We start from the raw sequence: 25593 nt of genomic DNA, 5'->3' as shown, positions 1-25593 counted from the left end.
TACTAAGGTATGTTGATATTATAGTCTACTTCAATCTGGATTAGTATTTTACAGGTTTGCCGTGGCGCCTTGTACAATAACCGGCCACAATGCATTATACATTCTGCATCGTGTCTGTATACTATGCGATAAAGATACGTGTTGTGTATGTTACATATTGACACAGCTGCAAAATACTAACGCGAATTCTTTACAGACGAATGGAAAAACTGGTAGAAGCGGACCTCGGGGAGGATCAGTTTGGATTCCGTAGAAATGTTGGAACACGTGAGGCAATACTAACCTTACGACTTATCTTAGAAGAAAGATTAAGGAAAGACAAACCTACGTTTCTAGCATTTGTAGACTTAGAGAAAGCTTCTGACAACGTTAACTGGAATACTCTCTTTCAAATTCTGAAGGTGGCAGGGGTGAAATACAGGGAGCGAAAGGCTATTTACAATTTGTACAGAAACCAGATAGCAGTTATAAGAGTCGAGGGGCATGAAAGGGAAGCAGTTGTTGGGAAAGGAGTGAGACAGGGTTGTAGCCTCTCCCCGATGTTATTCAATCTGTATATTGAGCAAGCAGTAAAGGAAACAAAAGAAAAATTCGGAGTAGGTATTAAAATTCATGGAGAAGAAGTAAAAACTTTGAGGTTCGCCGATGACATTGTAATTCTGTCAGAGACAGCAAAGGACTTGGAAGAGCAGTTGAACGGAATGGACAGTGTCTTGAAAGGAGGATATAAGATGAACATCAACAAAAGCAAAACGAGGATAATGGAATGTAGTCAAATTAAATCGGGTGATGCTGAGGGGATTAGATTAGGAAATGAGACACTTCAAGTAGTAAAGGAGTTTTGCTATTTAGGGAGTAAAATAACTGATGATGGTCGAAGTAGAGAGGATATAAAATGTAGACTGGCAATGGCAAGGAAATCGTTTCTGAAGAAGAGAAATTTGTTAACATCGAGTATAGATTTAAGTGTCAGGAAGTCGTTTCTGAAAGTATTTGTATGGAGTGTAGCCATGCATGGAAGTGAAACATGGACGATAACCAGTTTGGACAAGAAGAGAATAGAAGCTTTCGAAATGTGGTGCTACAGAAGAATGCTGAAGATAAGGTGGGTAGATCACGTAACTAATGAGGAGGTATTGAATAGGATTGGGGAGAAGAGAAGTTTGTGGCACAACTTGACTAGAAGAAGGGATCGGTTGGTAGGACATGTTTTGAGGCATCAAGGGATCACAAATTTAGCATTGGAGGGCAGCGTGGAGGGTAAAAATCGTAGAGGGAGACCAAGAGATGAATACACTAAGCAGATTCAGAAGGATGTAGGTTGCAGTAGGTACTGGGAGATGAAGAAGCTTGCACAGGATAGAGTAGCATGGAGAGCTGCATCAAACCAGTCTCAGGACTGAAGACCACAACAACAACATGTTACATATTGTGTCTCGTCATATGTTTTATCTTTTACTCTTATTCTAACTGATGTTGTGTGTTGAAAATCTAATTTATTATAGTAACACGCTTAACGTGGTGCCTAGTAGTTATTACTCAAAATTCGCTTGTATGATAACATATTTCTTTCTGGTTTGACCTATATTTAATGTTCGTATATGTCCACAAGTTCTTCTTCGTGTGTTATTTCCTCTGTGTCAGTGCTGCAAGAGTCCTTATCTGAACTAACCCACTCGTCTCTTTCACGACTGCGACGATACCTGTAAGGTCCCACCTGCCGGCCGCTGTAGCCGAGCGGTTTTAGGCCCTTCAGTCCGGAACCATGAGGCTGCTACGGTCGCAAGTTAGAACCCTGCCTCGGACATGGATGTGTATGATGTCCTTAGGTTAGTTAGGTTTAAGTAGTTCTATGTCTACGGGACTGATGACCTCAGATGTTAAGTCCCATAGCGCTTTGAACCATTTGAAGGCCCCACCTGTTTATGAAAGGTGTGTTCTGTCCTGGACATGCGGTCTGTTAGTTCATTTAGTTATAACCATTTGCTTGAGTCCCTGACAGTGTGTTGTAGTGTCTCTGTAATGACTGCTGGTGTGGATAATGTCCGTTCCAGAGGTCAGATCTACGCTGCTTCCTAGAGCAGTCTTACATGGATGGCGCAGGAGCATTTACTACAACTACTTGGGTTTCAGTGTGCTTATCCGAAACTTATCCGAGACAGTTTCACAAGTATTGGATTGGAGAATGCTGATATGGTCCGCCATCAAAATGAATCATTTACTGACGACAGTGCGATTGATGTACTTAGCGCCTCACCTGCCTAGACCATGCGGACAACAGCAGTGGCCAGACCTTCAACCTTTCGCGGGAGAAGAAGAAATAATACATAGTAATTAACAGTATAAAACACAAGCAACTCTTCTCTTACGAAAACATTGCACGAAAATCTCACAAAAGAAAATCTATGCCAGGTTGAGACTCGAGTCCGCAGCTCGTGGTCTAGTGGCTAGTGTTAATGCCTCTGGGTCCCGGGTTCGATTCCCGGCCGGGTTGAGGATTTTCTCTGCCCGGGGACTGGGTGTTTGTATTGTCCTCATCATTTCATCATCATTCGTGACAGTGGCTAGATTGGACGGTGTAAAAAAGATGGACTGCGTAAAAACTGGGAGTCTGTACGGGCGCTGATGACCGCGCAGTTGAGTGGCCCACAAACCCAATGTCATCATCATTATTCAGCTTCGAATCCGGATTTCCCACTTAGTACGAGCCTGAGCACGCTTTCAGTCGTGACTCAAACTTTCATTTAAGCTTATATTTCGACCCATGGTTTCCCTGTGTGGGGCAGTCACGGTCTTCCTTCAAAAGCAATTCCTGCAATGGTGCTACTCCCAGGAACCTTATGGTGGAGCCTCCGATTGTAATGTTCGTGGATCGTAAGCGGAAACATTTGTGACAGTCAATTAACAATTCGGACTCTAAGTCGTACTCCTCATGAAAAGCAGGAAATCCGAATTGAGTCCCAGTCTGACACAAATCTTCAGCTGTCACATTTTCGTTATATTGCAGTTCAGATTTGAGCGGTTGCACTAATAATGTTTCGGATCAGAGCTTATTCACTAATTACAGTTCCACCAATCCATGCATCGAATTTCAGTGGGCTTAATTCGTTATACAGGGAGTTTCAAAAAGATTCATACAATTGCATAAGATTATATCTTATAGACACCTCTAAAACGGCAATAACAGAAGTTGGAATGAAAAATATAAATGGTTCAAATGGCTCTGAGCACTATGCGACTTAACTTCTGAGGTCACCAGTCCCCTAGAACTTAGAACTACTTAAACCTAACTAACCTAAGGACACCACACACATCCATGCCCGAGGCAGGATTCGAACCTGCGACCGAAGCGGTCGCGCGGTTCCAGACTGTAGCGCCTAGAACCGCTCGGCCACCACGGCCGGCGAAAAATATAGGTACAAAGAAGATAACTGCGAGGAAATTATGGGTAACACAAGAAATACTTCAGTCAATCAATGAAAGATGGAAGTATAAAAATGTTCAGGGAAATTCGGGAGTACAGAAATTCATTTCACTTAGCAGCAAAATAAATAGAAAGCGCAGGGAAGCTAAGGCGAAATGGCTTCCCGAAAAGGGTGAAGAAATCAAAAAAGACATGATTGTCGGAAGGACTGACTCAGCATACAGAAAATTCAAAACAATTTTCGGTGAAATTAAAAAAGAGGGCGGTAACATTAAGAGTAGAATGGGAATTCCACTGTTAAATTCAGAGGAGAGAGCCGATAGGTGGAAAGATAACATTGAATGTCTCAACGAGCGGGAAAATACTGATGACGTGATAGAGGAAGAAATAGGAGTCGATAGCGAAGAGATAGGGGATCCAGTATTAGAATCAGAATTTAAGCGAGATTTTGAAGAGTTAAGATCGAATAAGCAGAAGCGATAGGTAATATTCCATCAGAATTTCTAAAATCATTTGGGAAAATGCAACAAAGCAATTATTCACGTTAGTGTCTAAAATACATGAGTCTGGTGATATACCATCTGACTTTCGGTAAACATCGACAAAATTCCGAAGATTACAAGAGCCGATAAGTGCGAGAATTATCGCACAAGCAGCTTAACAGTTCATGCATCCAAGTTACTGACAAGAATAATATGCAGAAGAATGGAAAAGAAAATTGATGATCTGTTAGATGACGATCAGTTTGGCTTTAGAATAGGTAAACGCACGACACAGGCCGTTCCGACGTTGCGGTTGATAGTGGAAGCAAGACTGAGGAAAAATCAAGACACGTTCATAAGATCTGTCGACCTGGAAAAAGCTTCGGCAGAGTAAAATGGTGCAACATGTTTGGAATTCTGAGAAAAGTGGGGATAAGCTATAGGGAAAGATGAGTAATAAACAATATGTACAAGAACCAAGACGGAACAATAAGAATGGAGGATCAAGAACGAAGTGCACCGATTAAAAAGAAGGTATGACAGTGATGTAGTCTTTTCGATCCTACTGTTCAATCTGCGTATCAAAGAAGCAATGACGGAAATAAAATAAAGGTTCAAGAGTAGAACTGAAAATCAAGATGAAAGAATATCAATGATAACGGTCGCTGATGACATTGCTATCTTCAGTGACAGTGAAGAAGATTTACAGGCTCTGCTGAATGGAATTAACAGTCTAATGAGTACAGAATATGGACTGAGAAGTAGCAGAACTAAAAACTGCGAGAAATTTAACATCAGGATTGGTGATCACGAAGTAGATAAAGTTACGGAATTTTGCTACCTAGGTAGTTCACTATCTCTGGAAAAAAGAACATTCCTGTCTAAGAGAAGTCTGCTGGTATGAAATATAATTAATGAGAGAAAGAAATTTCTGAGAATGTACGTATGGAGCACAGCGTTTTATGGCAGTGTAACATCAACTGTGGGACAATCGGAAAGAAGAGAATCGAAGCATCTGAGTTATGGTGTTAGAGAAGAATATTAAAACTTAAGTGGACCAATCAGGTAAGGAATAACGAGGTTCTACACAGAATGTATGGAAGACACTGTCAATAAGGTGGAACAAGATGATAGGACATCGGTTATGACGGCAAGGAATAACTTGCATCGTTGTTGTAGAGGAAGACAGAGGTTGCAATGCATCCTGAAATAATTGTTGATGTAGATTGCAAGTGCTCATAAAAAAAAACAAATAAATAAAGTTTTCTACAGGAATGAAGGTTGTAACCTGGGGTAAATTTTAATCATTAGTGTATCGGCTTATTGGTTTTCTGTGACTATGTTATAATGAATGACGTACACTGCTGAACCAAAACATCACCACCACCTGCATAACAGCAAGTTAGTTCATATTTGGAACACAAAACAACGGTGAGCCTCCGTGGTAGGGATTCGACAAATCCTTCGGTAGGTTTCTCAAGCTATGTGACGCCATATTTGTATGCTTAGTTCACGTTATTTCCTTAAGTTAGGGGCCCGTGGTTTGAAGGCTCTGAGCTGGCGCCTGACAGCGTCCCTCGTATGTTTCGTTGAATTCAGATCAGGGGAATTTGGCGCCCACGACATCGTTTATGGCCTTGTAACACGGACAGTTGTCCTGTTGGACATGCAATTGTCATTGGGGAAGACATCAAGAATGAAGGAATGTAGGTATCCCACAGCTATCACAGCACCTACCAGTAGCCCAGGTGAATGCCTCCAATAGCATAAAACTGTCCCGCCGGCCGATATCCATGGCGTGGTGCGTGTTTCAAGTGGCAATTTGCCTGAGTGACGGCGTATCCAGACACGACAATCGTGTTGGTGTGATTCATTTCCATTTATTCACTGTCCAACCAGGGTGAATCTGTGCCCACTGCAAAGGTAATTGACGATGTTGTTGGGTCAAAATGGGAACATGCAGGGGTCGTCTGCTGTGGATCCTTTTGTTCAACAATGTGCGCTGAAAAATGTACTCCGAAACTCTTGCGGTTATACCAGCTTCGTCGAGTGCGCACAGAATAATATGGCCGGCAGGTGCACAGTCGGTAGGGCAAGCATGGGGACAGCAGTAGTTGTGGGGGTTGTGGGCAGATAGTCAACACACTGTTGGAGAAATGCCGAACGCTGTAGGGAAGTGCCGTTCTAAACTCAAGTCACGACCACTTTTTTTTTCAGATGTTAAGTGGAGCCTATCCACACCCACACTTCCTCGAGGACCATCCAAAAAGGTTGGTCACCTCTGCTTTTTTAGTATCTAAACAGAATTCTGTTGGAATTGCAACCAAAGCGGCAGTTTATTTTCCATTGAATTGTTAACTATTTGTAACTTTCAGAGAAGCTCATAATGAGAGCATGTCACCTCCATAACATGCTGGGTACACGCAAATGTGCAAGAATTCAGAAACAGTGGTTTATTAAGTGAGGAACTGAAGACAAGTAAGGCCAATAGCTTACAAAAAACACATCCTCTGTACAAAAACCAACGTGGGATGTCTTCACTCATGTTGTCCCAAAAACCACAGCATTTCTCGATTTACCAGCCATCGATGGCTCCTAAAAGCTACATTCTTTCGTACAAATACTCTGTGCTTAATATGTTAGATAATGTAGCTTTTTTATAATCACCATATGACATAATACTCTCCTCTTTCTGTGCTATCATTTGCCAAAATCTCATTTTGATATCTCAGATCGTTTATGAAATATGAGAAGTGTTATGGATATTTCACTCTCACTTTATCGCTGGTGTATGATGGTAAATGAGTGTGCTACTTTCGCAAGACTGACGACAGATAGATACCTCCACGCAAGTCTAAATAAAAACTAAATATATTAGGTATATTTGATACGCGGAAACGTATTATGTAACACGTATCAGACGCAAAATCATAGCAACCTATATTTTTCATTGCAAACTTCTGTAAATCCCGTGCAGTGTCTTATTTAAAAGTACATGTTACAATAATTATGACCATTAACGAAATGATGGGCATCTCATCATGAAGCGGATATAGAAAGCTAGAATTCACGCAAAAATGAATTTTTTTTTACCAAATAAGTACTGTAAAATGGTTTGAGGAAGATTTCACATTGCGTGTGTTGTTTCTGCCAGCGTAGCGCATCGCCAACCGGCCATAGGCCAGGCAAACAATGTCGGCCTCCCCTTAAGAACAGACGAATGAAGTCATCCAGTGCATCAGATAGAAATAGGACAGTGCTGACCAGCCACCTTACCCTGCACTGACTCGACTATGTCGTCAGATCAGCCCCAGACTGCCACCTGCCTTGTTATACAGAGTACGTTCTGTGACGAGGTGTGGACGTCTAACACGTTGTCACGTACTCGTAGTTTCATCATCCTCTGATCACTTTCCACGGATGTTCACTACAGTAGCACACGAACAGCCAACAAGCATCGCCATTTCCGAAATGCTTGTTTAGGCACCAGGGCATAACACTGTCAAAGTCGCTGATGTCAGTAGGTACCCCCCCCCCCTCTTCGGATTGTATCGTCAATGGAGAGGTTCCCCATTCGTCTCTGCTCTGGTTATGTATTTTCCTTACCACGTTAACTGCTCACAACGCCATATGGTGGTATTCAATCTCGCGGTGGCCAATGGTCAAAATGTTTCAGCTCATTAGTTTATGTATGTATTGAAACCATCAGCAATGTTTAATAGCATTTGTCTTATGACAGTAATTTATCAGCGACGCTTTTCGAGCCGCTAGTGCTTATAACAAGGCATCTAGACAAATAATCACTTTGATATTATTTAAGCTACTTATACAATTAACCAGTTTATCCCTAAGTTCTTGAGTTGCCAATCTTCATTAGGTCCAGAGCATATGAATCCTGCATGTACGTTCGTTGCTTGCTGCTGTGGTCAAGCATCTGTTCCCTCTCAGTTTCCACTTTCCTCAATGGTTTTAAAGTGAGGCTAACGCAACACTGTATACTAATGTATAATAAGTGGATATATATATATTATTTATTGGCGATTAATATGTTATATACGCTCAGACTAATTAATAATCTTAAACATTAACATTGGCTGCAATACGCAGGTCCGCATGTACTCTAAGACAGGAAAAAAAAGGAAGATGACACACCATGAAGGAATTATCCAAATTGGATGGAAATCAGTAAATGCGATTTACATGTAGACACAAACAAATGATCCCAATTTCAGAAAAAATACATGATTTATTTAAGAGAAGAGCTTCACACATTGAGCAGGTCAGTAAACGCCTGGCCCGTGTGCAAGCAGTTATTCGGCTTGCCATTGATCGACAGAGGTGTTGGCTCTCTGTGCCTGAGGGATATCGTGCTAAATTCCAACCAACTGGCGCGTTAGATCGTCAGATTCCTTATTCTGTTGGAGGGCCCTGTATGTAATGCTCCAAATGTTCTGAGTTGGGGAGAGATCCGACAAACTTGCTGGCCAAGGTATGGTTTGGTAAGCACGAATAAAGGCTGTAGAAGGAATGGAATGCAGTACCACAAGAACTCCTTATCAGCGTTGTGGTCAGTAAGTGGGCACGTTGGAGACCATGCACTGCCATCTATGATGATGACACACCCTACTGAGAAACATGTCCCCACCCACTACAACGTCTAGGGGACCAACATTAATAGCACTGACTTCAACGTAATTGTTATCTTGGCCTCACTGCGTATTTCTTTCTGTTATATTGTGTAGTACACATAGCATTCTTTACATGTATGGTCCAAGCTTCATCGAGGTATATTGCTTGAGATTGACGCATTACGCGAAAGTTACTTTTTTCCTTATGTTATGAGCACTAATCTAGTTTATGAACCAAGTATGTGAAGTAATGTAGGAAGCACATTCGTATGACAGTAGCAATATTTAGTAAGTACGCAAACCATTACTGTATTTAGACAAAGGGTACTGTATTAATTAAATGTAAAAGAAAATCCCGATATATCTGCGGCACGATTTGCACTGCCACTTCCACTGAGTGTCATCAGCAGGTGCTTATACTAATCACTTGGCCACAGGCAGCGGCCCTACCTGGCACTTGTCGGCGAGTGCGGCCTCGTAGTCGTCGTCGGCAGTGGCGGCGGCGGCGGCGGCGGCGGCGGCGGCGGCGGCCGCAGCCTGCTCGTCGTCGCGGCGCGCGGCGCCCGCCATGGCGGCCCTCATCCCACCTGCTGCTGCGGCCGGCGTCGCCTCAGCTGGAGGGTCCGCTGGCGCTGCGCACGCTGCAACACAGGCGGCGCCTGCAGCTCGCACTCCCCTCACACCGCCACGGCTATAGCTGAGCCGTAATTAAAGCGCGCGCTGCAGCGCCGCGTAATTGGCCCGGACACTGGGTCACCGAGAGGGCCCGCACAGCTGAGTCGTTTCTCACGGCGCTGCCGGAGGATAACCTCGTGTACCGCTGTATTCCAGGCTGCAGCGTGCGAATAGCAACCGTTTGCTTCGTTCTCGGAGAATGCCTGTCAGTCTAGTCATAGCGTTAAAGTGGGTAGGAGACCAGTATACGGGAAGTGACACGTAACTTTTTCACCTCAAATCTAGGAGAGGCATTGAATAAGCAATGCAGCATACTTTTTCTCGGCAAATTTAAATAGAAAAACTGCGGAATTTGTTGTGGGATATCGGGGAATATTCCCGCATCAGCCCCTACATGTAGTCTTCAAAGTGGCGTCTGTAACGGTGGTGCGTTCCAAGCTGAGTGCTGTTACTGAGTTTCTTTTCGCTAAAAACCAGAGCGCAGCAGATACTCGTACGCGCTTGCAGAATATCTACGGAGACCTGGCAGAGAACAAAAGCACGGTGAGTCGTTAGGCGAGGCATCTATCATCATTGAAATGAGGTCGCGCAAACCTGTCGGATCTCCCACCTGCCGACTGGCCACACACAGCTGCGTCTTGTGCAATGTTGGAACGTGAGAACACTGTCATTCAAGATGATCAACGGATCACAATCAAGCCGACCGTGGTGGCCGAGCGGTTCTAGGCGCCTCAGTCCGGAACCGCGCTGCTGCTACGGTCGCAGGTTCGAATCCTGCCTCGGGCATGGATGTGTGTGATGCCCTTAGGTTAGTTAGGTTTAATTAGTTCTAAGTCTAGGGGACTGATGACCTCAGATATTAAGTCCCATAGTGCTCAGAGCCATTTGAACAATTTTGATCACAATCACATATCTCGCTGCACAAAAGGACGCCTCTGTCGGTAGTGCTGACGCACTCGTCCGTCAGTTGGAGTACCCATAGGTGTTCGCCCGCTTGGTTCCTTGCCGCCTAAAAGAACGTAAAGAGCAACGATGGACCACTGCTTGCGCTTTACGAGGCTGATCGTGACAAGCTTTAGTCGTTCATAGACGAAGACTAAGAAACATGGGCCATCATTTCGAACCTGAAGCAAAACGGCAATCCATACAGTGGCCCCACACCACCTCTCCTTTGCAGAAAAATTTCAAAGCACGCTCAGCCAGTAAAATCATGGCGGCGGTCTTCTGGGAGTCTGAAGGTGTTATTCTGTTTGATGTCCTCTCTCTTGGTGCAACGATCAACTCCGAAGTGTACTGTGCTGTCCTAGGAAGCTGAAGGAATGACTTCAGTGTGTTCGTTGCCACAAAAAAAGCATACAATATTCTCCTTTTCCATGACAACGCAGGGCCTCACGGAAGTCTTCGCACTCGAGAGGAGCTCACAAAACGCCATTGGACTGTTTTTCCTTATCCACCCTACAACCCGGTTATTGCACCTTCCGACTTCCATCTGTTTGACGCAATGAAGGATGAGCTTCTCGGGAAGCAGTACGTGGATGATGGGGTGGTTTTTGATGCAGTAAGACGTTGCCTCTGACGGTGATGTAGAGTGCCATGCGGGCATACAGGGCCTCCCAGTAATGTGGCGTTGAACGCCGATTATCGTCAAAAACATGGTTTTATAAGCAAAGGAATAGGGTATAATACAGTGTATTGGACTCCTGAATAAAGCTATCCTGCTCTCAGAAACAAAATTGTTGCATTATTTATTGAACGCCCCTCGTACGAAGGGAGTTCCATATTAATTTACACTATCTTTTTCCCCGTCATTCATGATCCACCATTTGATTCATCATTACGATTTCAAGCATGTCGTACTTTTCTCTAACCGTAAATGGCAAGACAACCTCTAGAAAAGTAATCCCGGCACAGTACAGCCCAGTTTCCCAAGTACTCTCATCACATGAGTGGATAACATGGCGTGTCATCATCAAGCACAGCGCTGAGCGACGTGGTTTCTGTAGAAGGAAGGTGTAAATATTGTGGATATTCGTAGGCGATTGGCGGTAGTGTGAACCGTCACGAAAAAGTGCTCTTGTAATACGACAACCCTCGTCCCCACGAGTCACGAGTATGACAACCACAGCTGCCGTCGCTCAAATGAGGTCCCAGGTACTGCCACGCATCGGAGAAGACGACAGTTGCCGGCCGAGGTGGCCGAGCGGTTCTAGGCGCTGCAATCTGGAACCGCGCGACCGCTACGGTCGCAGGTTCGAATCCTGACTCGGGCATGGATGTGTGTGATGTCCTTAGGTTAGTTAGGTTTAAGTAGTTCTAAGTTCTAGGGGACTGATGACCATAGATGTTAAGTCCCATAGTGCTCAGAGCCATTTGAACCATCTATTACATGCAGTGAAACGTGACAACTCTTTAAATGCAGTAAAACGTGACAACTCTTTAAATGCAGTGAAACGTGACAACTCTTTAAATGCAGTGAAAATTGACAGCTTTTAACATGTAGTGAAAACTGACAACTTTTAACATGCAGTGAAAAGTGACAGCTCTTTAAATGCAGTGAAAAGTGACAACGCTGCGCTGCAGTGACTCCATTTAGTCATCTCTCTGATGATTATAGTTTTCCATTGATTTATATGTAGCCTCTAATTAATGTACTTTTAGAGCATAGCAATGTATGTTAGTGAATCCTGGACAGTGGGAAGACCGGAATAGAAGAGAATAGAAACGTTTGAGATGTGGTCCTACAGAAGAAATTTGAAAATTAGGCGGAATGATAAGGTAAGGAGTGAGAAGGTTTTCCGAAGAATCGACGAAGGAAGGAACATATGGAAAACGCCGATAGGAAGAAGGGACAGGATGACAGAACATCTGTTAAAGCATCAGAGATGGTACTGGAGGGAGCAGTAGAAGACAAAGAAAGTGTAAAAACTGTAGAGGAAAACAGAGATTGGAATATACCTAGAAAATAGTAGAGGATGCAGATGCTACTCTGAGATGAAGAGGACTGAACAGAAGAGGAGTCCGTGGCGGGTCGTATAAAATCAGTCACAAGGCTGATGACACAAAAATAGTTTGGTTGGCGATGATTGGCCGTGTGTGTGTGTGTGTGTGTGTGTGTGTGTGTGTGTGTGTGTGACAGAGAGAGAGAGAGAGAGAGAGAGAGAGAGAGAGAGAGAGAGTTTAGATTTTGCATATTAAAGTTAAAGATGATGTAGGATGCAGAATTATTACCTCCAGAAGCATGAATTTATGAAGTTCATACCCCCATTTTTTTTGAGGTGACATACCCCTCTACAACCAAAGTAACTGTCACAGCGTTTCTGCTGAATATGTTTCACTAATTACAAATGATAATAGTATACGAATGTCACAAGAACTTTACATTGTAAACGGTCACACTCGAATTCCAGAGTGTTTTGAGGTGGTCAGAGTGATTAATGTGTCTACCGGCTGTAGAGATTCGGATGCAGATGTGTAGCCGGTTGGCGCTGGGTAGTGGCCACCTCGGCCTCGCCCCTCCCTCTCCTCCTCCCCCACGGTGCATTATGGACGGAGTGAGGAAGAGGCGGAGGGCACACCTGCGAAGTTCTGCTTTTTATGTCGCGAAGCCACCAGCAGGCACCACATTAATCTTTTACGCAGCTGTCCCAAAATAGAACCCGCTCGAGTGCATCAGCGCTGCAGCCCGGAAAATTACCAAGGTGCAGCGTTTGCGAGCACTGCATAATATGGCACCCGCTAGGGCCGTAAACCGTATTCGCAAAATGACGCAGAGCGTAAAAGCAGACCCTGTGTCCTTTCACACAATCGTAAAACTTCATAGGTTTATGTTATCAGATCCACGATACTTCGTGGCGCTCGCTGATGGTTGCTTTGCTTCCAGGGGCGTATCGATTCATTTTATTTTTTAGTCTCTTGCATGCATATTAAACGAGACTGAAGAAGCTTTCAACGAAGCACTTCTTATTTTTATCATCTCTAATCTTCGCACTCAGCTTCTGAGGCCATAACACTATTACTGAAACTTTGATGGTGATACGAATCTCATGTTTCTAAATTGCCATTAAATCTCGACGTTCGCAGCACCCAGGACTAGTAGTGAATAAAAACACGTACACTAACATACAGAGATATTCGGTTCCCATAAGTTTCGATAAAACACAGGTCTACTTATTTCTTCTAGTTTAGTATTCTTTCGCAGTTGCAGGTCTTGAAAAACGACAACGGTGTTACTGCCGCAGATGAGGTGGGCTCGGATACCTCCTGACAGGTAATCTCCCGTTGCCAGAATTTGACCGTCACTGATTTGATTAACGCCGCTTCTACCGAATGAAGCTCTTCAGTGTTAAGGCAGTGACCTCTTACGCAAACTAGAAGAAAAACGTTGGTGATACGACTACGAAGTCTTTCACGACGAAGTCCTTGGATAGAAAGTGCTCGGTTAACTCGCAGCGTCAAATTTGGATAAAATCCTAAACTTTCTCTGATTGCCTCTGTCATCGTCATCGTGAGAGGGCTAAGTCAGATTGTTTTGCAACTGGCGAGGCTCCCACTTTTATGCCTAATATATCGCAGATGACTGGCTAAATTATGCGATGACAGGGTGTATACGTGGACAAGGAAAAAGATCCCGGGTTTTTCCCGGATTTCCCGCTTAAAAATACACTTTTTTACGGGTCAAAATACAATGTTTTCGTACTAACGGACAGTACGCTTTCACTCGGAATTGTAAAACTTATCAATCCTGTGAGTGGTTAAGGTTTTATACACCGGCATAGAACTCTGCGGCACTTTATAAAACGAAACACGACGAAAAAAGAATCCCACCGCTGCATGTTTTCGTATTACAAAACTATAAATTCGAATTCCACGAAACACAGGACGTTAGTTTCCGAAGCACTGAAATCGAGATTGTAATGTACCTTTGTAGGCCAATCACGTGATCTCGCCAGCCGATGACAGCAGATATTCAGAGCTTAGGCCACGTGATGTAGTCAGTCAATAGCAACATCGCTCTTAAGTAGCGCGAACACAAACAGGATAAGTTTATAGTTTTAATTAGTACACACAGTGTACGTAGAGTACACATATAATATTGGTCATTTTTTGCGTGTGCTACACTTTACAATACATCACACGGATGTGCTAGTAAGATTTTAAATAATGATTAAATGTCTGGTCTTTTGGGCTCGAAATTCTTTTGAGCGGCTGGTCCTCAAAGTGTTAAGTTTTAAATGAGAGTCGAGCGCTCTGTGACTTAAAAAATTCATCCAACATTCTCACATGTAAAGTAATTCATCTTGCGTCGAAGGAAATTTACTTTTGAAACTAACGCTTCTCAAACCACCATCCGCAAATTTTCCCGCGACCTGTTAGAAAAAGGTTCGCTTCAGCAGCTGTCAAAGTCAGAAAACATGTGTCAATGCGCGTGCGCAACTACAATGACGTAGGAAGCCCGTATGTTCGTATGATTTACTTTACGTCATAAAGAAACAGGACATCAGAGGCTACTCCAAGAGTATCGGAATTTGGTAAATCATAATAAAATGCATAATTCGGCTTAAAGTGCACATTCCTATGTCCAGATTCACAATGAAGTATGCCCCAACCTGATATTAAGTTTTTCAGTGTGGTTTTCGGGACGTGAATTTTCTTGGAGTACCAGTATTGTATTACCTCATGTTAGGTTCTATATTATGCCATAAGGCCGTACGTGCCAGAAGATGAAAACTGGCACCTGAAATTCAGCGAACAATTAAAACTAGCTAACAGTTTGGACTGAAACATTTTGTTTCAAATAAATTGACTGCCTCTGCGGAAAACATTAATAAAAGCCAAATTTAGCAAACCAACAAAAATAAGTTCATTGTCCAGCAAGACACTTAATGCTTGACAGCCAAAACCCTGGAAATAAAATAAAATCGGAAAACAAACTAATAACAATTTTAGCCTTCCGTAATTACGTGAATGTATTTTAATTCACTTGATAGCTCCCCGCCACAGATACCCTTTTTTTTCTCACTTGACGTGAGAGCTTGAAAGGAAGAGGCAACAGTAAAATCACTAACAGCCACACTTCAAGTAGCCACAAGCGGAAAAGGCACTGCTCATAAGCGACTCAACTACGCATGCGCGTGAGCCCGCTGGGAAGTGCTCAAACGAACCTAATGCAAACAATTGGGACGCCACACTCGTCGTAAGCAGTTTGTTGTTATGAAGCACTGCACAGTCTTCGTCCTGAAGTCTTTGAAACATTTTGCTGCTGATGGACGTTAGAGTATCAGTTCTAACCAGTCAAAATCACAAAAAGTTAACTGAAAAGCAGAACACAGAAAAATTCCCGGCTTTTTCCCGGTTTTCTCCCGGATGACAAAATTCCCGGGTTTTTCCCGGATTTCCCGGTTGTCCCGGGGCGTATACACCCTGGATGATGACAACATGGGGAAAGCTAATGATGAGGTGGCGTCCTTTGCGTCCATAGATAACTTTTGAGCTCGCCGTCCAGCACCGCTCGCCACCACTCACATCGCAGTCTAACGTATTTCCCTGGGGAACCTGCTAGGTGTAGAACGGTACATTACAAGATAGATGATTCACGATTCTCTTGTAAAGTACAGATATTTACTGAAGTATATCGCTTTCCTTCAGAACTAAAAATTGCTAGTAAACACCAAAAGACATGTCCTTTTGAAGAAAGACATCGTATAACTACATAGCAGCGCTAAGTTTTGTTCGTTACAGTTCCAGGCAAATCAGTGAATGTAGAACATAGGAAACATGCATCGAATGTAATACCTGCATTATTTAACATACAACATAAGCCAAAACATCTGTAGCTAAGGGAAATTCGTTTATTATCACATATAAGTGATAATAAAACATCAAAAGCAATAAAACTATTTCACAACACAGATGAAACCAATTTAACAATATTGTTGCTACAAACGGCAAGAATGTTCATCACATTCGGTTTTGAAGCAAAAGTAATTACATTTATAAAAATATTCGTGTATTAGAAACTTGAGTGATGTGTAAGAAAGGGTTAATCATTCAACTGCATAAACAATTTTTAGGTAACACGAGAAGTGCCTGTTGTAATACGAACAGACAAAAACAGAAATATATGTTTCTTATGCATGAAATGTGTTTTTATTTTCTTGTTTTCAGCGGAATAAACTGCAGTTATACACATGTTCAAAAGTATTTCTTCACAAATAAGTTGTCCGGCCCCGGTAGCTGAGTGGTCAGCGTGACGGAATGTCAATCCTAAGGTCCCAGGTTCGATTCCCGCTGGGTCGGAGATTTTCTCCGCTCAGGGACTGGGTGTTGTGTTGTCCTAGTCATCATCATTTCATCCCCATCGACGCGCAGGTCGCCGAAGTGGCGTCAAATCGAAAGACCTGCACCAGGCGAACGGTCTACCCGACGGGATGCCTTAGCCACACGACATTTCATTTCATTCCACGAATAAGTTGTAGCTTATGTACCTGAATCAGTGAGATTCGACGGTTTTTACATTTTATTTGGTTGGTTAGTTAGTTGATTCGGGGGAGGTGACCAAACAGGCGGTCATCGGTCCCATCGGATTACGGAAGGATGGGGAAGGAAGTCGGCCGTGTCCTTTCACAGGAACCATCCCGGCATATGCCCAAAGCGATTTAGGGAAATCAGGGAAAACATAAATCAGGATTGCCGGACGCAGGTTTGGAGCGTCGTCCACCCGAATGCGAGTCCAGTGTGCTAACCACTGGGCCCTCTCACTCGGTCTACATTTATTTCACGATAACTTATGTCTCTTTGTAATTTATTAATGCATGGAACTCAAAAACACAACAACTATTGCGTTAACTAAGTAGAAATATAATGAAAAACATTTATCCTTACGACATTTGTGACTATCAGCTTTCTCACCGCTTGGAGCTCTAGTGTCGCTCCAGCTGCCAAACGGTAACAGCCTTCGCACCGGAGTGTGTCGCAACTGTGTGTTAGACTGTGTGTGACTCATATCGTGATAATGTGAAGTGCTCCTCCGCCGTCTTCCTTTGTCAAACCCCCGCTTCCAAACAGCGCACTGTTTCGCAAATATGCAGGCGATCTGCCTATTGAAGTTACTGACAGTCTAACTTGCACAATGTTCCTAATTCCAGAGACTCAGTAGTTCGAAGCCTGACCTATAATCCTCGTCTGCTCAAACATACTCCTGTATTTTGTGATCATCTGCCGATGATTATTCAAAATTTCTGTAGTTTGGGTGATGAGTTTCTACTCAGGACAGCGATCGGCAAAAATACGTTGAGACTTCCCCATGTAATACTCGCGTGGAATATTATAAATCCTCGGCACTCTGGCAGATATTCTATTTTACAAGTGGCAAACAGTTCTTTAATTCTTCTGCGTGGAAGGAAAACAGGTCTGACTGATTGTCTGTTTAACGCCATCTTACTTGTTGAAATGTTGCCTTGCGAGCTTGTCCTCATGGCTTGGTTGGACGATTTGGCTCTTACACAGAGCCGAGGTGAATGTTGTCCGAATCTGAACTGGATGCTTTGCACCGCTCTCTTCTGCGCTATGCCGGTTGAGATATAGGCTCGTATGTATCGGCTTTTGACACACAGAATGACAGTCGTCCATCCGTTTACCAGTCAATCAGCACAGCTAGGGAACTTTCTGTCCTCTCCATTTCCTCTGTAAATCTGATGTCTGGCTGTATGCTTTTCATATGATCGATTAAGTGCTGCAGAGCCTCAATATCATGCGCCCAAACTAAACTATGAAACTGTTTCGACACAACTTGACGACCGAATATTTTTTGTACGGTGTAAATTATGAAATTACTTACGGAGCAGACATGGGTTCGTTATTTTGTTTACGGAGCATTTCGCATATTTTGACGATACATTTTTAGAGCCATTTTCTGGGCTTAAAAGTTTGAGCTCCTCCCCTTTTCACGGCAGTCAGGCCTAGCGCGTGACTCCTAGTGATGGGACATCCGAAGGCTTTCAACAATCGATTGGATAATCGATTGTCGATTGTCTTTTTGTTGATTCGGTTTCTGCATTCGAATGAAACAACCGAATAAAACTAGTATCTGTGACCACGTGAAATACAGAATATGACTGTTTTTACTCACTCTCCGGTACTGAGTGGTTTCACTTAATGTGAGGGAGCAGACTGATACAAGTCCCTGATGACTAGGTCATTTGTATGAATGTTATCACTCAGTCTCCGTATTTCAGTGGATTTGCTTACACACTTGTTCAGCCTTTTCTGTTACCCATGAACTATTACTGGGGTTACCAACTATTTTAGAGATAAATAACGTACCTTATTTCAAGGGGAGGTAAATAAGAAGCGTATTTACGACCCTCCAGCATGCTCCAGGTGAATCTGGTCAGCAACTTTTCCTTTATTTTAATAAATGTATGGAATTCCATTGAAAGTCGCATTAAAAAGTATCCTTTATATATTGGCATTGGGTTATCTGCACTGCCATTGTGGATTGTCTGAGGTGGCCTGATGTGGCTATTTCCAAGCACGCGTATCTGACTGTATTTTAATTATTTACGAAGACGGATGGTTTGCAAATGGATAATGTCCGGAACTAGTCACTACCAATAAATAAAGAATGCTTCTCAAAGTGACTTTGGATGGAATTCCAACGATTTATTTCAAAGAATTGTATTTCTAAAAATGAAGTATTTTCAAAATTTATTTATTTATGTAGTTAAATACGAATTGTTCATATTTATGCCCTTTAATATTAATTTTTAGTTGTTTTGAAAGTTAATAATATTACAAATTTATATTTTTTTAATTTAAATTTACTGATTTGAATCCATCACCTATAGTTCTCTTTCGTTAACTGCTGGGGTGACGTGAACAGAAAGTATATAAGATACAGATTTTTAATTGTTTAGCGACTTAATCACTTGTTTTTAAGCATGTTCTGCCAGTTGGCGGAAACGTCTTTTGCAAAAATTTTTGCCATTATTCGTTTTTTTTTAATTTCTTTAATTAGTATGGTTTGAGAAAACGAATCATTCTCACAAGTACTGTATAGACCATTGAATTCATCTTATTGTTAGATGTTTTATCCAGTCACGTGATTCATCCCATTCCCACGCTAACGAGAGTTTCGGCATTCTGACGCACACACAAATCCCACTGCTAAGTGAATATGGACGAAAAACTGAACTAAAAGGTACTTACTTGTTAGTGGCACTCAAGAAAAAGAAGATATCAGGACGCTGACGACAGGCGATAACACAGTGTAGTAATTAATCATCGTCTAACAATGCCAAAACGATCGATTGTTTCCGCTCGAAATTGAATGTGCTGGGATTCAGGCTAGTCCAATTGTCGCTATCAAGGTATGCAGCTTTTACTCATCACAAACAGTTTTATTATATTACACGCTACTTAAATGTGTAGAACGCGAAATATTTACAAATGCTGCGCAAAACACAACGTCATGTCTAACAACAACAAAAACTGTAGAAAATGGCGGAAACTTCTAATGTCGGCCTCTAGTGTGCGTTCCTTCGTGTGATTCTAAAATCAGCCACTAGACTGAAGAAGAACCGACTAAAAAACAGTGTGTTCCTAGGGACAATATCCTTTAGAACAACATACTCCACTGTCTAAAATTAATAATTGTTCATTTGATTTATGTTATAATTTTAGTTGCCCTGTGACCAAACTAGTTGCATGGGTGCAAGCACGCCACCTTCAATACAGCAACTACTTTCCAGTGGTAGGGGGTTCGCTTCCTACTCCCTTTTATGTAAGGCGCTGAGCCTGAAGACAGCAGGCCAATTTAAACATACTCTTGCACTGATTAGCCAAACCATTCAGAAAACTTGCTGCATAATATGTAAGTCTACCTTTGGAACTCAATAAAGCAGCCCGCGTCGGGTGTAGCCGACCGTTACTTGGTGGATTTCCGGACGTATGAGCCACCAGATGACTACCGCTCATAGGTCACCCAGCTAGCGTAAATTATAGAGCGGTGACATGCGGGGGCGGAGTAGGCGTCCGATGTGTTCCTTCACGTTCATATCACGCAAATTTGGTGGCCAAGACATTAACGTGCGTTTGCTATAGTGCTCCTCACACCTCCGGAAGACGATACTAGTCTTCTGACATGGACAGTTATCCTGATGGAAGATGTCATCGCCTTCGGAGAAGAAATCAAGCCTGAAGGCATGCAAGTAGTCCGCAATAACGTTCACGTAGTCCAGAGCTGTCATGCTGTCTTTGGACGCATGGAAGACCAGGTGAATGTTCCTCGTAGCACAATCCTTCTCCCACTGGTCTGCTCCGTGGTGTGGTGCGTGATTGGTGCAGTCCTTCGCCTGGATGCTGGTGTATCCGGACACGAGTATCGAGTTGCTACAGCTAGAAACGTAATTCAACCAACCAAATGACAAGTCACTATTGACCCACGGTCTCTATGACCCCGCGCCTATTGCAATCATAATTGATGATATCTTTGAGTCTACATGGGGCAGCTTCGCGGCGACGGCTGCGGAACCCCATGTTCAACACTATGCTCTGAACGATGTACTCCGAAACACTTGTGCCCGCGCCGGCGTTGTACGGCTATGTCGCCAGATGTGCCACAGATCGCCGCCTATCGTGCTTTACAGGACGGGCAAGCCTACGACCTGAATATTCTGTGATGAGATGTGGACGTCCAATACCTTGTCGGCTTCTCGAGGTACCATTGCGCTTCATCAAATTGCTTTCGTTTCACGACGATGGTGTGCGAACAGCTTGTTTCCGAGATGCTCGCTCCCATGTGGAGTGCCGTAATAATTTGCCCTTTGTCAGAGTCGTTTATATAAATGGATTTCCCCACTTGCGGCCTATATCGTCGTTAGAATGATTCCCTGTTCGTCTCTACTCCTGATGTACTTTCCTAACTGTGTCACGTTCTGCGAGGCCACCAGGCTCAACCGTGTACCTACACCGACGTATCTCTACGTCTATAGCGACATCGACGTCGACTGAAAATTCTAATCTTCTTTCATTGTTTCTTCCTTTTGTGAACTGTTTCTATCTTATGTATGATAGCAGGTTGTCCAGACATTGCAAGTAAACGCTGTATTGGTGGAAATGCAAATGTTCTTACGTAAACGACTCGCGTCTAGCCATGTGGTAGAACTCTGACAACAGAGCATACACCGAAACCATCATATGAGGGTTTTTTCGTTCTTTTCTTATTTTTCAGTTTTTGATAGCGCCGCCATATGGAAATGTAGCAGACGTCGCATTTGCCAGTACCGTTTCCCCAGCCCTTGCGACTGTAAGCACACAGTATATTAAAAACGATGAAGTGACGAGCGAACAGTGAGATTGGAACACCAGGTAACAAAATAGTAATATCTAGTGCAAACATAAAACATTCTTATATCCATCCTTCCCTATATAAGTAAGGGCAGCGGACGCATAAGATACGTTCACGCTGGGGCACAGCATGTGTTGTGATTACAGTGGTCCTCCGTGGGCTAACAGATGTTAAAACTTGGCAGAGTGTTAGTTGAGTAGCCTACCTATCCCTGTCTTGCAGGCGGAGGAACAAATGTAGACTTCGCAACGGTTAAAAAATGCAGCTGCTAAAATAAGCAACAGGCAAGATAAGCAGTTCACGACTACGCCGGCCAGTGTGGCCGAGCGGTTCTAGGCGCTTCAGTCTGGAACCGCGCGAACGCTACGGTCGCAGGTTCGAATCCTGCCTCGGGCATGGATGTGTGTATTCAAGATCCATTCGGAAGCAGTACCTGTAGCGCCAATTGAACAGTCTACTGCCGGAGAAACTCGAGGTACCCGTGGGTTCGTGTGCTCTCCGACAAGCAGCTACCACAATGATTTGAGGGTGGAGAGACGCGGGTCTCTCTTCTGAACAAGTTCCGCTCGGATGACACCACGTAATAAGATGAGAAAAAGCTTGTGCGTCTCATGCAGGGGGATGCGAGCAGAATAGGGGAACATTTCCATCGTGGTGCACTTTGCCAAAGAGGCTTTTGATACTCTTTAAAGTTGGATGTTGTCAAGCCCCGACAGCATCTGCCCCGATGGTTCAAATGGCTCTGAGCACTATGGGACTTAACACCTGAGGTCATCAGTCCCCAAGAACTTAGAACTTCTTAAACCTAACTAACCTAAGGACGTCACACACATCCATGCCCGAGGCAGGATTCGAACCTGCGACCGTAGCGGTCGCGCGGTTCCAGACTGAAGCGCCTAGAACCGCTCGGTCACACTGGCCCGGCCCCGATGTTTCACAAAATGTAGCACTGGTCATTGCAGCCTTTTTGACATCCATAACTAACAACTCTTTTAACTGAGGTTGTAGAAGACGTGGATAAAATAAGGACTGTAATTAGAAAGGAAGTTATACATGAGGATTTTCTATAATCGAGAAGCTGCCGATGAATTTCTTTGATCAATAATTTATCTAAAGTCCAGGAGAGGCTGCGTTATGATGCATCTACATCTGCACCACTAATTTACACTTCACATTTATGTTCCTCGCAGAGAATTCTTCGAACCACTTTCAGATTATTTCGCTACCGTTCCACTCTCTAACAGCGTGTGGCAAAAATCATTCTGTACGAGCCCTCATTTCTCTTTCTATATGACGATGATCATTTCTCCATATGTACGTTGCGACTGTAAAATATTGTCAATGTCGGTAAAATTCAGCAACAGCCTTATACTCTAAGATATTACTTTATTTTATTCTGAAAGCAACCAGTGTCGGCATTTAATTATGCTATCTTCAGGCCCGATACGCTTCTATCCAAATAAACGAACTTGTCGTATAACGCCATAAGTCACTCGATAATGTGAATTCCAATCGTTATACAATTGCTTCATTCGAAGACATGACAGCAACTGCACAGCTTACATTTCAACAAGATAGTGTTCAACACTCGGCGAGAGTTACTGCTGATCATCGTCGTGCTTGCCAAATCGTAACTTCGTCGCTGGATCTCTTCCAAAGTGAGAATGTTTGGAGCATAACGGGCGGGGCCTCCAACGATCCCGTGATTTTGACGATCTAACGCGCCAGTTGGATAGAATTTGGCGCGATATCCCTCAGGGAGACATCCGGCAACTATATATGCCAAGCCACATAATTGCTTGCATAAGGGCCTTAGTTGGACCAACGCGTTATTTATTTGCTCAATTTGTTAGGCTCTTCCGCTTCAGTAACGAATCCAATTTTTTTTTGAAATTGTAATCTTTTGTTTGTCGGTCCACATACGTCACATCTCACAGTTTACCGTCCCAATCGGATAATTCCTCTCTGGTGCGTCTATTTTTTTTTTTTTTTGTCTCAGAGTGTATTTACAAATGCTACACAAAACTCAACTTTACGTCTAAAAATGTGAAAAACTTTAGAAAATGGCGGGTGCTAATTATAGCAGTTTCTAGTGCGTATTTCTACATGAGAATTTAAAATAAGTGACTAGACTGAAGGATCGACAACTAAACGTCATGTGTTCCTAGGTAATCTGTTCTGTAGGTAGAACAGTCTCCCCTAGTAATCATGATAAAATTACGATAGTGAATATTTTAAAGCAGACTGCAACGGCCTGTGACTATAGGGTAGAGGGAATTGGAAGTCTACATAAAACCATGGAAAGTAAGGTTAACTCAGGTTTAGGAGTGAACGCAAAATACGAAAGCATGACTTATATGAGAGGCATTTCGGAAAAAATTGCAATGTTGTTTCGGGAGAGAAATGTTAAGAGGAGCTTCACAACTAAGAATTCATTGCAGAATATGCTTTCACGTTGCGTTTATGGTATAGAAAGATCTTTAAATTGGGGTATTTACAAAATTTCTTGTGAAGAGTGCAATAGCTTTTAAATTGGGAGAACGGGATGCATACTATACAATGCATAGGGGTAATCTTGAAATATTGCGTATTACCCCAAGGGTCCCATGTTGAACATCTTGGAGGAGGTGGAAATCTACAAGAAGAGCGGATAATATATGTCAACGCCTCTAAGCAGCTAAGGCTGTTCATTTCATTGAAATTTCATTGTAAAGAGCCGATTAGTTACTCAATGATCAAAAAGCCTGTGAAAAAGTAATTCTTAGAAATGCTGACGAAATGGTTATAAGAACGCCTCGTCAGGTTATTTACTGGATACACTTCTTGTCTACAATTTACTGATCTTGTTAATATTGCCCCCACCCCGTCCCTCGTTACCCCTTCTCTCGTCCCACCTCCTCCCCAACTTCTAATCTTTGACTATACCTGCAATGTTTTATCCGTTTCTCCGTCCCCTGGATGAGTTATTGAAGCGGAAGAGCCTCACAAATTGAGCAAATAAATAACGAGTTGGTCCAACTCTGGCCATTATGCAAGCAATTATTTGGCTTGACACTGACTGATACAGTTGCCGGATGTCTCCCTGAGGGATATCGTGCCAAATTCTATCCAGCTGGCGCGTTAGATCGTCAAAATACCGAGTTGGTTGGAGGCCATGCCCATTATGCTCGAGACGTTCTCAGTTTGGAACAGACTCAGCGACCTTGCTGACGAAGGTACGATTTAGCAAGCACGAAGACGAGCAGTAGAAACTCTCGCGCTATGCAGGTGAACAGTACCTTGCTGAAATGTAAGCCCCGGATGGCTTGCTATGAAGGGCAACAAAATGGGGCGTAGAATATCGTCGACGTACCGCCGTGCTGTATGAGTGCCGCGGATGACGACCGTACGGTCGCAGACCATTCCTCGTGGTTGTCGTGCCATATGACGGGCGACAGTCAGGTTCGCATCCTACCGCTCTCTGGGGCCGCTCGCTGCTGAGCTGCTGATAGCGACTCATTTCGGAGCGGGACTCATCACTGAAGATACTTTTACTCCAGTAAATGAGATTCAACACCGAGGACATATTCTGGAAACGGCGCGGACAGAGGTGGGATACCAACATGACTGTCGCCCGCCATATGGCCGACAACTAGTAGTGAAGGCCTGGGGTTCCGGATCTTTCACAGCATCTACATCTACATCTACATCCACGAGATTACTCTGCTATTCACAGTAGAGTGCCTGGGAGAGGGTTCAATGAACCACCTTCATGCTGTCTCTCTACCGTTCCACTCTCGAACGGCACGCGGGAAAAACGAGCACTTAAATTTTTCTGTGCGAGCCCTGATTTCTCTTCTTTTATCGTGATGATCATTTCTCCCGATGTAGGTGGGTGCCAACAGAATGTTTTCGCAATCGGAGGAGAATACTGGTGATTGAAATTTCATGAGAAGAACCCATCGCAACGAAAAACGCCTTTGTTTTAATGATTGCCACTCCAATTCACGTATCATGTCTGTGACACTATCTACTCTATTTCGCGATAATACGAAACGA

This window comes from Schistocerca nitens, chromosome 1 (genome assembly GCF_023898315.1).
Source record: "Schistocerca nitens isolate TAMUIC-IGC-003100 chromosome 1, iqSchNite1.1, whole genome shotgun sequence".
Taxonomy (NCBI): Eukaryota; Metazoa; Arthropoda; class Insecta; order Orthoptera; family Acrididae; genus Schistocerca; species Schistocerca nitens.
This window is presented reverse-complemented; position numbering follows the sequence as displayed.